The sequence below is a fragment of the Equus caballus genome, chromosome 24 (assembly GCF_041296265.1).
Source record: "Equus caballus isolate H_3958 breed thoroughbred chromosome 24, TB-T2T, whole genome shotgun sequence".
Classification (NCBI taxonomy): Eukaryota; Metazoa; Chordata; class Mammalia; order Perissodactyla; family Equidae; genus Equus; species Equus caballus.
This window is the reverse complement of record NC_091707.1, coordinates 31024106-31036355: the sequence shown is the minus strand read 5'-3', so window position 1 is coordinate 31036355 and position 12250 is coordinate 31024106. Positions and strand designations below refer to the sequence as shown.

Below are 12250 nucleotides of genomic sequence, written 5' to 3'. Positions count from 1 at the left end.
AGGTGTGATCCAGACCCAACTAATGAATCTGCTAATTGAGCTTCACTGCTCCATTACAGTTGGGTTTTCAATCATTACAAGAAGCTCTTTAAGGGAGTAAGTTATCTGCAAGATGTTGAAACCAGAAGGCTAGGTTTCTACACTGTTCCGCAACGGCCTTCCATAGTAAAAACGGGGAAGAATATCTCAGTTTTTCTTTTTATGGTTGATAGGCTGATCATTTGTTTCCCAAGCTCATTGTGAAGACTAATGAGAAAATTTCATCAACAAATCTGAACTCTTGAAGGGAAAGTCTTCATAGAATTCTAAGGAGTTTTAATTAGCATGCAGTTAAGCCTCATTAATTTGGATTCCACCAACACAAAATTTGTTTTAATTTGTTCAAAAACCACAATAGAGTTGGACTTTGTGATATGAAGAAAGGCCTTCTTAGTAAATTAATGAGATAAATAAAGCTGCCCAGGAAATATTTAACCTTAATGAATACTCAGTTTTGGGGCTGAAAGGAAACTTGAAGATCACTTAATTGAGGCAATTTATTGACACTTGCACCCACAGTAAACAAAATAAGCACTTAGGGCTCCTCTCTTCCAGTCGAGAACTCTCTTCATCCTATTGATTACTATTGATAAGATATCTATTAGTCAGATGTATATCTTATTAGACTTAATAAATATCAGCCAGTTACCTATAGCCCAGATTTTTTGTCGGGGTACTTGGTTGCATAAGGGTTACAGAATCAATCTTTTTTTTTTGGAAAATTCACCCTACATTTCTGCAATTGGCTGGTTATATCTGTCACAGAATCCTTAAACTGAATTGCAGCTGATCAAAGGGATCCCAATTTATAGCGTTGAAAGTTCTGGAACCATGTCAACTGTATGAAGATACATACTGGATCTGTCCTACCCTGCAATGTATCTTGGGTTCTCCTGGAGATGGGGCAAATGTTACTGCTGAAATATTTCATAAAGAAAATGTAACACTCATGGCATCTACGACAGTTTCAAAGGTTCAAGTAGATGCTAAGAAGTGCGGCAGAGGGAGATCCCCAGAAGGCTGCCAGGAAGGCTCACAAGGTGGCATTTACCTGGAGAATTCCCCCGTCTGGGATTTGACCCTCTGTCTCCCAGACTCAAGACCTGGTCTGTTATTACAGGCAGACCAGATCCATATCTTGGAGGTGGGGATGAAGGACTCACATTAATTAAGCTCAGAGACACTGATTCATGAAATCTTGTATGGAAATGTATTAACTAAACTGGCAATAGGACCATAAGGCTCACATCAGCCGTGCCTATCACTCTGTTACAAATTACATGGGAATCAAATCTAACCAGCAGATTGCTCAGTGACCGGGAAAGCAGAATAAGAGTAATTAGTACTAACTTTTAACACCATATCCACAACAGGGAAGGAGCGGACATGTTCTTGCCCACTTTACATCCAAACCTCCCTTTCTTTTTCCTGTCAGCACTTTCCCCCTACGGAGCTGCAAACAAGTGGGTTTAACAGGATTGACCCCAGCTCCAAAGGAGGGCCCTTACCGACCTAAGCCAATTAGTACACAGCATTTCTTTTGCCAAAGAAATTGGATACAGAGTTGCTATGGGATCTAAATTGGCCCAATCAGTGAAGCTCAGGGATTTCTACTTTTCTAAGGAGGAAAGAGATGCTTTCCATCTGCCACATTACCTGTTCCTGATCATGTTTGGCTGAACGTAAGAGTAAATTCAATTAAGTAACAATTTAAATAATGTTTCTTCCCCCCCCACCCCTATTACGTAATAAGAAAAAAAGTAGTAAGTGATCGCTGTCATTTGTTCGGGGGCTTAAAAAGGTCAGATCTAAGGTCTCAGCAATTCTCCTGGCCTTTCCCTCCTGAGCACAAGAGGACTTCTACAGTTCCAGAAACCACGACCACGTCCTGACAGTGAGAAGGAGTAAGGGACAAGAAGGAAGAGCAGCACTTTGGAAAGCAAAACTTTTTAAGAAATAATCAGCAGACTTACACTTGTGTATCATTGGCTATGTTACACGGTCATCCCCAGATGCTAGGAAGTTTGGGAAATGTAGTATTCTAGCTGAGTCATTGCAAAAATAGAAGTTCCTGTTAGGAAAACAATTAAGATGTGTGAAGGATAACATTATGCCGATTTTTGCAGATATAAATTGGAAAAGTCTTGCAATTTTTTTTTGGCATGTAAAAAATTACAATAGTAGCAATAGTAGTACAAGAAATATTTTTCTTCCAAGCTATGACTTTATGCTTAGCTCTCTGGGACATACCGGGATCTGCCTTCAGATAGATGAATGGAAGCAATGAGGGGGTCACAGGAGAGGGTAATGAGGAATCAGCATCCTCTTAGAAGCTACGCAAGGTCTTTACAGGATCTTCAGGTATCAGTGAGCTCTGAGTCACCTGAATCCTCCCAAATGTCCCCATTTCAATTCTCAGGGTTCCATTCTTCTTCTCCCAATGCCCTAACTTTCACTTAAGGAACCCAGCAAGTCTGTGAATTCAGCCTATACTGTAATTCAACAAGCCACAGGATCAGAGCATATGTTTGATACTCAGCTTCACTTTTAGACCAGTCATAGAACTTCCCTTGTTTTCTGAGCCTGCAATGAGGCAACAATTGAAAGCTTTGAACCTGTTTTCTTTTTCTTTCGTTATGCTGCCCAGCACAATTATAGACAGCCAGTGCCACCAGCACATTTCTTTAAAATATTATGAGCCCACCAAAGCCTTGCCTTCAATTCACTGGAATTAACCATAGCCAGTGTTTAAGAAAATGTTTCACTCTACCTGCCTTCAAACCCAACTAGATCAAATTACTAATCTCAGATTCCCATTTCCTTAACAGTCTGCTCTATGTAAACATTTCCAGCTCCAATTACTATTCTTAGTTGCAAAACCAGAATCTACTTTAACCAGGCTAAGTAGAAAGAGATTAATAAAGGATCTTAGGTACCTCACAGAATCTCTGGCTGAGCCTAGGAACCAGGCTTGGATGCTGCAGATCTAAGGACAATTCTGGAAAACACTCAGCCCCATCACACACTGACATTGATGTCCATTATGTGACACCCATGCTAGTTGGTTCTAGATCCTAGAAACTCTGTCACAACCACCACAGAAGAACCATAACAACATAGAAAAAAGTCCATCACAACCACTGTGCATGAATGAGAAAGAAGATAGATAGCCTTCATTGCTGTTGGTAAACACCTTATGAACATGAGGAAAGCCAAATTTAGGTGAAAGATGATATTGAGCAAGGCTGAGCACAAATAGAAAGAAACCGCGTCTTTGAAATATCACTGTGCCGCTAGATCAAAGCAACTTGAAAACCCGTTCTACCCTGGATTTTCCAGGGAAGAGAGTGAATGAGCATGTTACTAGTTATGCCATTTGAATTTGGATGTCTAATGTTTGCAACGTGGGGTCCTGATTGATTTAAGAGATACACCTACCACACAGACATACAGATCATATCTTTTCTCTACACAGTGCTTGAATGAGCACTGCCAACTTGTGGCTTATCAGATTTCTATTTGCTGTTCTATGGGCTGGCTGCTCTCAAAAGTTAATAGTGGGGCCGGCCCAGTGGCATAGTGGTTAAGTTTGCACACTGGGCTTCAGTGGTCCAGGGTTTGCAGGTTCGGATCCCAGGTGTGGACCTACACACTGCTCATCAAGCCATGCTGTGGTGGTGTCCCACATACAAAGTAGAGGAAGACTGGCATGGATGTTAGCTCAGGGCCAATCTTCCTCAAGCAAAAAGAGGAAGATTGGCAACAGATGTTAGCTCAGGGACCATCTTCCTCACACAAAGAAAAATTAATTAGCATCAGAACAACTGGAGAATGTTTATCAGGAAGAAAATAAACATAGACCCCAACTCATACCACACGTAAAGACATTCTAGGTAGATTCAAGATTTAAATATATATTATATTGGGGTTGGCCCCATGGCCGAGTGGTTGGGTTCATGCGCTATGCTTCGGCAGCCCAGGGTTTCGCCGGTTTGGATCCTCGGCATGGACATGGCACTGCTTATCAGGCCACGTTGAGGCAGCGTCCCACATGCCACAACTAAAAGGACCCACAACTAAAATACACAACTATGTACTGGGGGGATTTGTGGAAAAAAGCCAAAAAAAAAAAAAAAAAAACCCGATTGGCAACAGTTGTTAGCTCAGGTGCCAATCTATAAAATAAATAAATATAAATTATATCACAAAATATTGGAATAAAAATTTGAAGTCTATGTAATCTTGGAGATACTACAAGATAGGGGAGGTTAAGTCACAAAAGGGAGACAGACATACTTGACTACCAAAAAATTTGGCAAAGATACTCAAACCAAAAATAAGACAAGCAATGGAAGGGAAAAATACCTGCATAACATATGACAAAGCGTTGTCTGCCTTCATCTACAAAGTTTCTACAAATTGGTGAGAAAAAAATTAACCACTTACTAGGAAAAAGGGCACAGCATAGAAACAGGACAGTGGTCAAAGACTACACTCAAATGTAAGATAAACGTAAAAAAATATGCTCAACCTCACTAGCAGCTAGTAACTAGAAAATATTTTCACAAACATTTAAAAAATAACATTCAGTAAAGATAAGGGACAAGGAGTGGGACAAACACATTGCTGGTGGGAATACGGTCAATCCTTGTTATTTGTGGATTCTGTATTAACAAATTCACGCACTCACTAAAATTTATTTGTAACCCCCAAATCAACACTTGCACTGCTTTTTCTGTCACTTGTGGACATGCACAGAATGGTAAAAATTTGAGTCATTCAGTGTGCACATTCCAGCTGAGGTCGAACGAGGTGACCCTCTCCTTTCTTCTTTCAGCCCTTATACTGTAAACAGGTGTCCTCTTCACCACATATTTAGTGCATGTTTTCTATATTTTTTTGCTTTTTGCCTCAAGCTTTTAGGAAAGTAATATTTTAATACTAATAAAATTAAAAATAAATACAGCTTTTGACCTAGAAATACCACTTCTGCAATTCTATCTCCCCAAAATCAAAGCATTGTCTGTAACAGCAACAAAATAAAACATACAATAGGAAACTATCTGAATGTTTATTGACAGGGAAATGCTTTAACATCTTAATATATCCATACTGTGGAAAATTATACAAGAAACGAATTTACATATAAATACACACAGACATATTTCTTCCAAGTTTTTTTCAACTCTCCCTTACGGTACTTGTTAACTATTTTACCAGTACTTAGTCCTCAGTGGAGCTTACCATTCATTTTGAGCTGCATTTCCAAGCAACCTGACACACATATATGTGTGTTGTATATGTATAGATAGGTGTGTGTATACATACATACATTTTTTTTAAACCTGGCGGGTTTTCTATTATGACTTGAGAAAAATTTCAAAATAATGTGTATAACGTAATCTAGTTTATAATAAACAACAGAGGCCAAAAACCCCCCCCCCCTTTTTTTTTCCCTGAGGAAGATTAGCCCTGAGCTAACTAATGCCAGTCCTCCTCTTTTTGCTGAGGAAGCCTGGCCCTGAGTTAACATCGTGCCCATCTTCCTCTACTTTTTATATGCGGGATGCCTATCACACCATGGCGTTGCGAGCCGTGCCATGTCCGCACCCGGGATCTGAACCAGCAAACCCCAGGCCACTGAGAAGTGGAACGTGTGAAATTAACCGCTGCGCCACTGGGCCGGCCCCAAAAACCCTCTTAATAACTGCATATATTTTTATATGAGTAGGGTGGAGAATGCGGTGGAAGGCCGCTCACCAGGATGTTAGTATTGTTACCTCAGGTTAGAAGAAACAGAGGGGTCAGGTGAGATTTGCTTTTCTTTTTATCATATTTGCAATCTAAGTTACAATGTACACATAGTATTTTTATTTTTAAAAAATTAAAGAAAAAATGTTGAAAAAATTCAACTGAATACAGATAACCAAAATGCCAGTTCTTTGACGCCACCCCCAAATATTCAGTGTTTGTCCAGTAAAGCCCGGGAATCTGCATTTTCACAGACACCTCAGGAGCTTCTTAGTGGTGGTCTTCTCACCACACTGTGAGAAAGCTTGCTCTGGGCTGACATCACCCTTCTATCCACACAGTCTTCCCACGGGAATACAACTGATGAGGTTGTTACAGCTAAAAGCAACCATCATCCAATTCTACTTCCACGAGATCGCTCTTAATCACCTTGGTTGGAGTTTTGGGTGTTCTAAAATTTTTTAACCATGCATTGATTGAAAATCTGTTACTTTCCCACCACACATGGCTAATGGCATCCATGGTGTGTAGGTTTTCCTCATTTAACCCTCAGGGGGCACCCTGATTTTCCTTATCTTCAAGCTATTAGGGGAGGGTCTGTTGCCAGCCCCCTAAACCAAGAACTCTGTCATTTTCCTTATGAGGTCCTAATTAGGAGAAGCCATTACTATAAAATGAAACTCACAGTTTTCATTTTACAGTAATGTGCCCATTTTTCCACTGCTGAAGGAAGGACTTGGTTATCTTTCACAAAATTAGTATGTTCTTTATTTTCCACATTTGTAAAGTAAATGTTTCTTCCCTCCCATGTAATTGTCAAATGTATGCATATGTAATTATCAAAGAGAATTGTGACCTTGATGCCCAAAGTAAGAATTATGTGTCTTGTGAAAGGCATAGCAGGAGGGATGCAGAGAGAAAAAGCAAGAGAGAACAACCAGAGAGAAAGAGGGGAAGGGGGGAGGAGAAATGTCCTCCGTGCTTTTTAAGCCTGATTAGCTCTTCAATATTATTTCTACAGGCTCATTATTTCACCATATCTGTTCCCAGTCAGCAAGCATCATTTTGAACTTACTTTAATTACTGTTTCCTTAGTACCAAAATTGTGAGACCTGCAATTTAACATGCACGTGTTCATATTTTCCTTTACATGTTAGTGAAATGATCTTTAAATATCTTATTACTTTTCACATTTAAAGAGCCTGGAAAGAAATTTACCCTATATGGAAGGATTCTGCTCTCAAGAACAAGACAGACAAGTCTTTGGGGAGCACTGGCACTATGTCTTACATTTGTTTTGTTGTCCCTGCAGTAACCATCAGGAGTATTTAAGATAAACAGCAAAGCCTGCATATTCTGCATGCATCTGTGGCCCCTTCATAGTACACATGGCATCGCTGCATTTATATAGAGCACGAACCGACAGCTAAAATACTGGACGGCATCCAGCGAGGTTGGCTAGAATAGGGGCTGTACCTTGCTCTAGGTGAGGCATGCGCCTGACCAAGTGAGGCTGTGAGGTATATCACTCATTCTCTCTGATATGAAAATGCTACCTCCATGGAACAAACTAGATTTGTAGTCCCCATAATTCTCAAAAGAGAATTTGGCTCCACTACATAAGGTAAGGTAAAAGGTGTGCTTAAGTACACTGTTTGTCATGAGATCTTTTGATGGTAGAATGGATACTGAATGGAAGACAATACCATTTCAGTATCTAAGACACTTCCTGTCTTCCAGAACCTCAGGAAGATCTTCAAAAGATCCGGGGAGTTCAGAGGGGAACACAAGCATTCCCTTTCTTTCTATCCCCACCTCTGTCAGCAAAGCAACTGCTCCCAAGTACTCAGAAACAGACACAGCACCAAAGGGATAATGGACAGAATGGAGATCATGCGTCTGACTGGCTGATTGGGCAGAAGTCAGAAATAAGCTCATAAACACTTGAATAACAAGGCAAACTAGAAAAGGAGGAAGAGTAGATAGAAGCCCCTGGTGTTGAAAGCAGCAATGGAGACAACAAGTGGCAGAGGGTCTGACAGTGAAATGAACAACAAAGAGCAAAACTGGAACTCTTCTTGGTCTTTGTTACCTGGGACTCACGAGAGGGAAGGCTTCACGGTATACTCCTGAGAGCCCTAGACCAGAAAACAGAAGAACTTAGTTCTCGCCCTGGCTCCGCCTCTCATAAATCAGGTGACTTTGTGCAAATCACAATTGCTCGAATCTCATTTTTCCTCATCTGTAACATAGGAATAATTTCAATATCACGTTGCTTTGTAAAGCCTTGTGGCAGGATGGTTTTCTTCTACCCTCACCTGCTTCTTTCCTTGCCCTCTTTCTGATAAAGGACTGTATCTATATGTTCTTTCAGATTTTATAGGTATAATTAAATGATTATACTATCAATTGCTATTTTAAAGTTTTTCCTGCAGACATTTGCATGTGAGTGATAAAAACAAGACGGTGGCCCAATGCCTGTGTTGTATCTCAACAGCCTTTAAGAAAGTGAGCCCACATTATCTATCTATACATATACACACACATATATAATATAAACTCTTATTTAGAAATCAGCTTCAAGAATTATACATATACATAAAGTGGAAAGTGTGAACTCCAGGACTGTGTTTTAAACAGTTTTCATTTTTTTTTCCCGCCAAGCAAAATGTCCCCACTATACCCTGCCCAAATGAGCTCAGTATAACTCAAAAATACATGAAAGAAAAGGATCTGCTCTATCCCTGAAATGCATTGGCTCCAGTGTCAGTGCCAGGCCAGCCAATACCCCACCCAGAATCGGCTTCATCACGGACAGGCACCTACGGCTGCAGCACACCCCCACCACTGAAGTCCCAAAGAGGAAGCCGGGCCATCGAAAGAGTCATGGTCAATATACTCAGTGTTAAATAATAAAATAGAGTAGCATCAAATAAAAATAAATCTGTACTTAGATGAGGAGAGACTTTATTTAAAAAGACTCTTTCCAAAGGAGAGGGGAATTAGTTCAATAGAGACAACGCTCCCACCAAGCAACCTTAAGATCTATAAGCCTCTGTCTGAGCAAAGGTCAGGCAAAAAGGGCGTCTCTCTCTTTTTTTGTGTGTGAGGAAGATTGGCCCAGAGCTAACATCTGTGCCACTCTTCTTCCATTTTATGTGGGATGCTGCCACAGCATGGCTTGACGAGCGGCGCTAGGTCAACACCCGGGATCCAAACCTGCGAACCCAGGGCCGCCAAAGTGGAGCGTGCGAACTTAACCACTACACCACCTGGCCAGCCCAGAAAAAGTGTCTCTTTTAATAGGAATAAACAAGCCTAGGAGGGGTCAAGTGCGGGGGTGAGCAGGTTGCATGATCAGACAGTCAGGCAGGAAACGTGTTCTCTGCAGCCAGCAGATTTTCAGGAGAGATTGTTCTCTGTTCCAATGCTAGCTTAACCTCAGGGGTGAGCAGAGGCCTCTGGGCTTAACTAAAGTTTGGTCAAGTCAAATTAGTAGGCATTCTGTGTAGACTGGCACATTCACCTAATGAGACAAAGAACTGGATTTCAGAGGGTCTGTGTCTGGCCTTGTCACAGGTAAACAAGGGGCTCATTCATGATGAGTCTTACATAACTCATAGAGGGGAGGGGAATCTTTGCTGTAAACTGCTCCAAGAATACAAAAGGGTGGGGATATTTCTTTTCTTTCCTTCTTCTTCTTCTTCTTTTTTTTTTTTTGCAGAGGAAGATTCACCCTGAGCTAACATCTGTGCCAATCTTCCTCTATTTGTATGTGGGTCACCAACACAGCATGGACGCTGACAAGTGGTGTAGGTCCATGCCTGGGAACTGAACCCAGGCCACTGAAGTGCAGCATGCCAAACTCAACCATTAGGTCACAAGGCTGGCCCCAAGGATGGGGATATTTCTTATTCATCACTGTATTCCAGTAGCACAGGGCTCAAGTGAAGTTCAACACTGTCAGTAGTTAAGAAAAATTTCTATTTATACCAAAAACTGCTGATGTTTATGAATAAACCCTCTCCTACCTGGAACTGTTTGCTATCTACAGTTAAATTTAGGTAATTGCAGCTCCCAACGTATTATGTGTTTGATAATAATCTAATAGTCTGCCCTTACACATTGTCTCACAAGGATGCTGTTAATGGGAATTTGATGATGATGCAAATGTCTTTGGGAAGAAGGGCCTATTTTCCCGTTAGATAGGGCGGTTACCTGGGCTGCTTCTAGGATCCTCCGGCCAGCTTGGGTGGACAACATAACAGTGCAATCTGAGATGGGAAAGAGAAGAACATGTGACAACTTCACGTACAATGTGGCTTCAGGGCATCTCTCTTGACCCATTTCAGAAGCTCCTGGGTGTGACATCAAAGAGTCACTCACTGAAAGTCTTGAGTGGCCAATCTGCCCATTTCATAGGTTCTAAGGGGATTACTAAGAATTGGGAAAGCAGCCCAAAGATGCTGGTAAGACTATTTTTCCCCCAAGAAGAAACCTAGTTAACCACAGACCTCACACGTAAGCCCCTAGGATTAACACAAGAAAACATAAAATAACCCAGGAGAATGCTGGCCTCTCCAGCTTTGGTCTCCTCTCCACTCCTTCCCTTCCCACTTTACTCCCTTACCTAAGTAACGGAATATAACTAGTTTACAGACCTGATGGGTGGGGCTTTCAAAAGGGATAAACAGTCAAGTACCCGTGTATGGTCCTGCCTTTGGATGTTCTCTCCAAGCTCAGAAAATGATGTAAATGAGTCGGGAAGATGCCCTTGTTCCTCCCTTGATGTACAGGATTCTAACAGACATCCATGGGAATTCAGCCTACCCCACCATCAGGGAAGCTGAATTCTTTTACTCCTACATGCGCCTACAAATGGGGCTATTTTGTGGGTTTGTGTCCAACAAAAGGACTAGAGAATCACCCCTAGAGGGTATGTACTAACTTGGGATTTTTCCTGTATCTTCCTAAACTAAGAACAGTAACAAACACGTACTGGGGAAACAAACATTGATGAAGCATAAAGGGGAGAGATGTCACAGAAGGCAAGAACACAAAACTTTAATAATTTATTAAATCTCTGATGTTTCACTGGGGAATTTCCAAATGTAACATGCCTCCCAAGTTTTGAAAAATCTCAGTCATATCCAACTACCCACAGCATCTATTCAGAGCTCTCACTGACAGAAACACTACCTTCATGGCCCCATATAAATCATAACACAATCTGCCTCCAGTTTCCCCATTAGCCTTCTCCCTGATGAAATTGTTGGCGGTCAACACAGGCAATCAACAAGGCCAGCTTGGCTGAAGGGAGTCTTTGATTAGGTTAAGTTATACATACAAATACAAGACTAGACAGCTAATCATGGGTACTTAATATAATTAGCATTGCCATGTCCCCAAAGCATTGCCCAGTGATTCACGTCTTAGACATCTTGGTGGCGAGCTCTCAAAATGGACACAGAGGGAGTAGTGTGCAATTGAGGAGTCAAAAGGGTGCTATTTGTTCATCACAGCTATTTTTATTTTTTAAATTCTGGCTTTTCCCAGGCACACCAAGATCTACGGCTCTCGGCATTTTCCCCCAGCTAATATGTTGGTTCCACCTTAGTTTCTTTGGTGACAGCTTTCAACATTTACAAGTCCACCTTGAGACAAAATCTAGTTGCCTGACCACCCACCTCTTTCAGGTTATGGCAAAGCTAGATTCACCTGTAATGAATTGATTGGCCACATCTAGTTTTTTATTGTAATCTTATACATCCTCACTACCTGCTCTTTTCCTTATTTTCAAGGCTTGATATTATATCCAACATAACTCTGAGATCCTTAGAGTCAAAGAAGGAGCAAATGGTATGTCAGTTCCTCTTCCTTCCAAACTTCAGGCCAGGCTGGTGAACCTTGGGTTTCCTAAATCCAGAGGCCACCTGAAAATGGGGTCTTTTCCAGGTGAATCTTGTATCTCAGGTCTATTCTAAGATGATTCTTGGGTCTGGGGTCATTGTGGATCTCAGGAACCTAACATCATCTATCTATTATACGGTCTCTCTTGGCTATTCAACCCATCCCTTCTAGCTCCCTTCTCATCAGCTTTTCAACCTGTTCAAGAATCTCCCATCTAAAATAAAGTTTTTCCTAGTCCTCATATCCCTATATTCCTCCAGCCACCATCCTATTACTCTCTTCCGCTGAATTGATGGACGCGTCCGTATCTACCTTTCAATTTCCTTATTTTCCACTGGCTCCTCAACCTACCAATTTGACTTCAAGCCCCATAATAACTCCCCTGAAACAATGCTTGTAAAGCTCACTAATAACTTCCAAGTCCCTAAATCCAAACCATATCTTTCAGTCCTCTTTATACTTGATATTTTAGCAGCACTTGACACTTCTGACCACTTCCTCCTTCTTGAAACAGTACCCTTGGCTTCTGTGACACCTCAATATCCAGGCT

At 41.3% G+C, this 12250-nt stretch overlaps 1 protein-coding gene across 39 annotated transcripts in view; it reads right to left on the bottom strand.

Annotated features, from left to right (window-relative positions):
* RGS6 (regulator of G protein signaling 6) overlaps positions 1 to 12250 on the bottom strand; it is a 528942-nt gene that overhangs the window by 264743 nt on the left and 251949 nt on the right. Inside the window, exons 3-4 of one of the 39 annotated variants that reach the window (XM_070250003.1) lie at positions 10009 to 10064; positions 7883 to 7928 (exon numbers count right to left, since the gene is read on the bottom strand). The exons of the other annotated variants lie outside the window; for them this stretch is intronic. The gene's annotated coding sequence lies outside the window, so the exon portion shown is untranslated. The remainder of the gene's footprint in view (positions 1 to 7882; positions 7929 to 10008; positions 10065 to 12250) is intronic. 39 annotated transcript variants of the gene reach the window in all.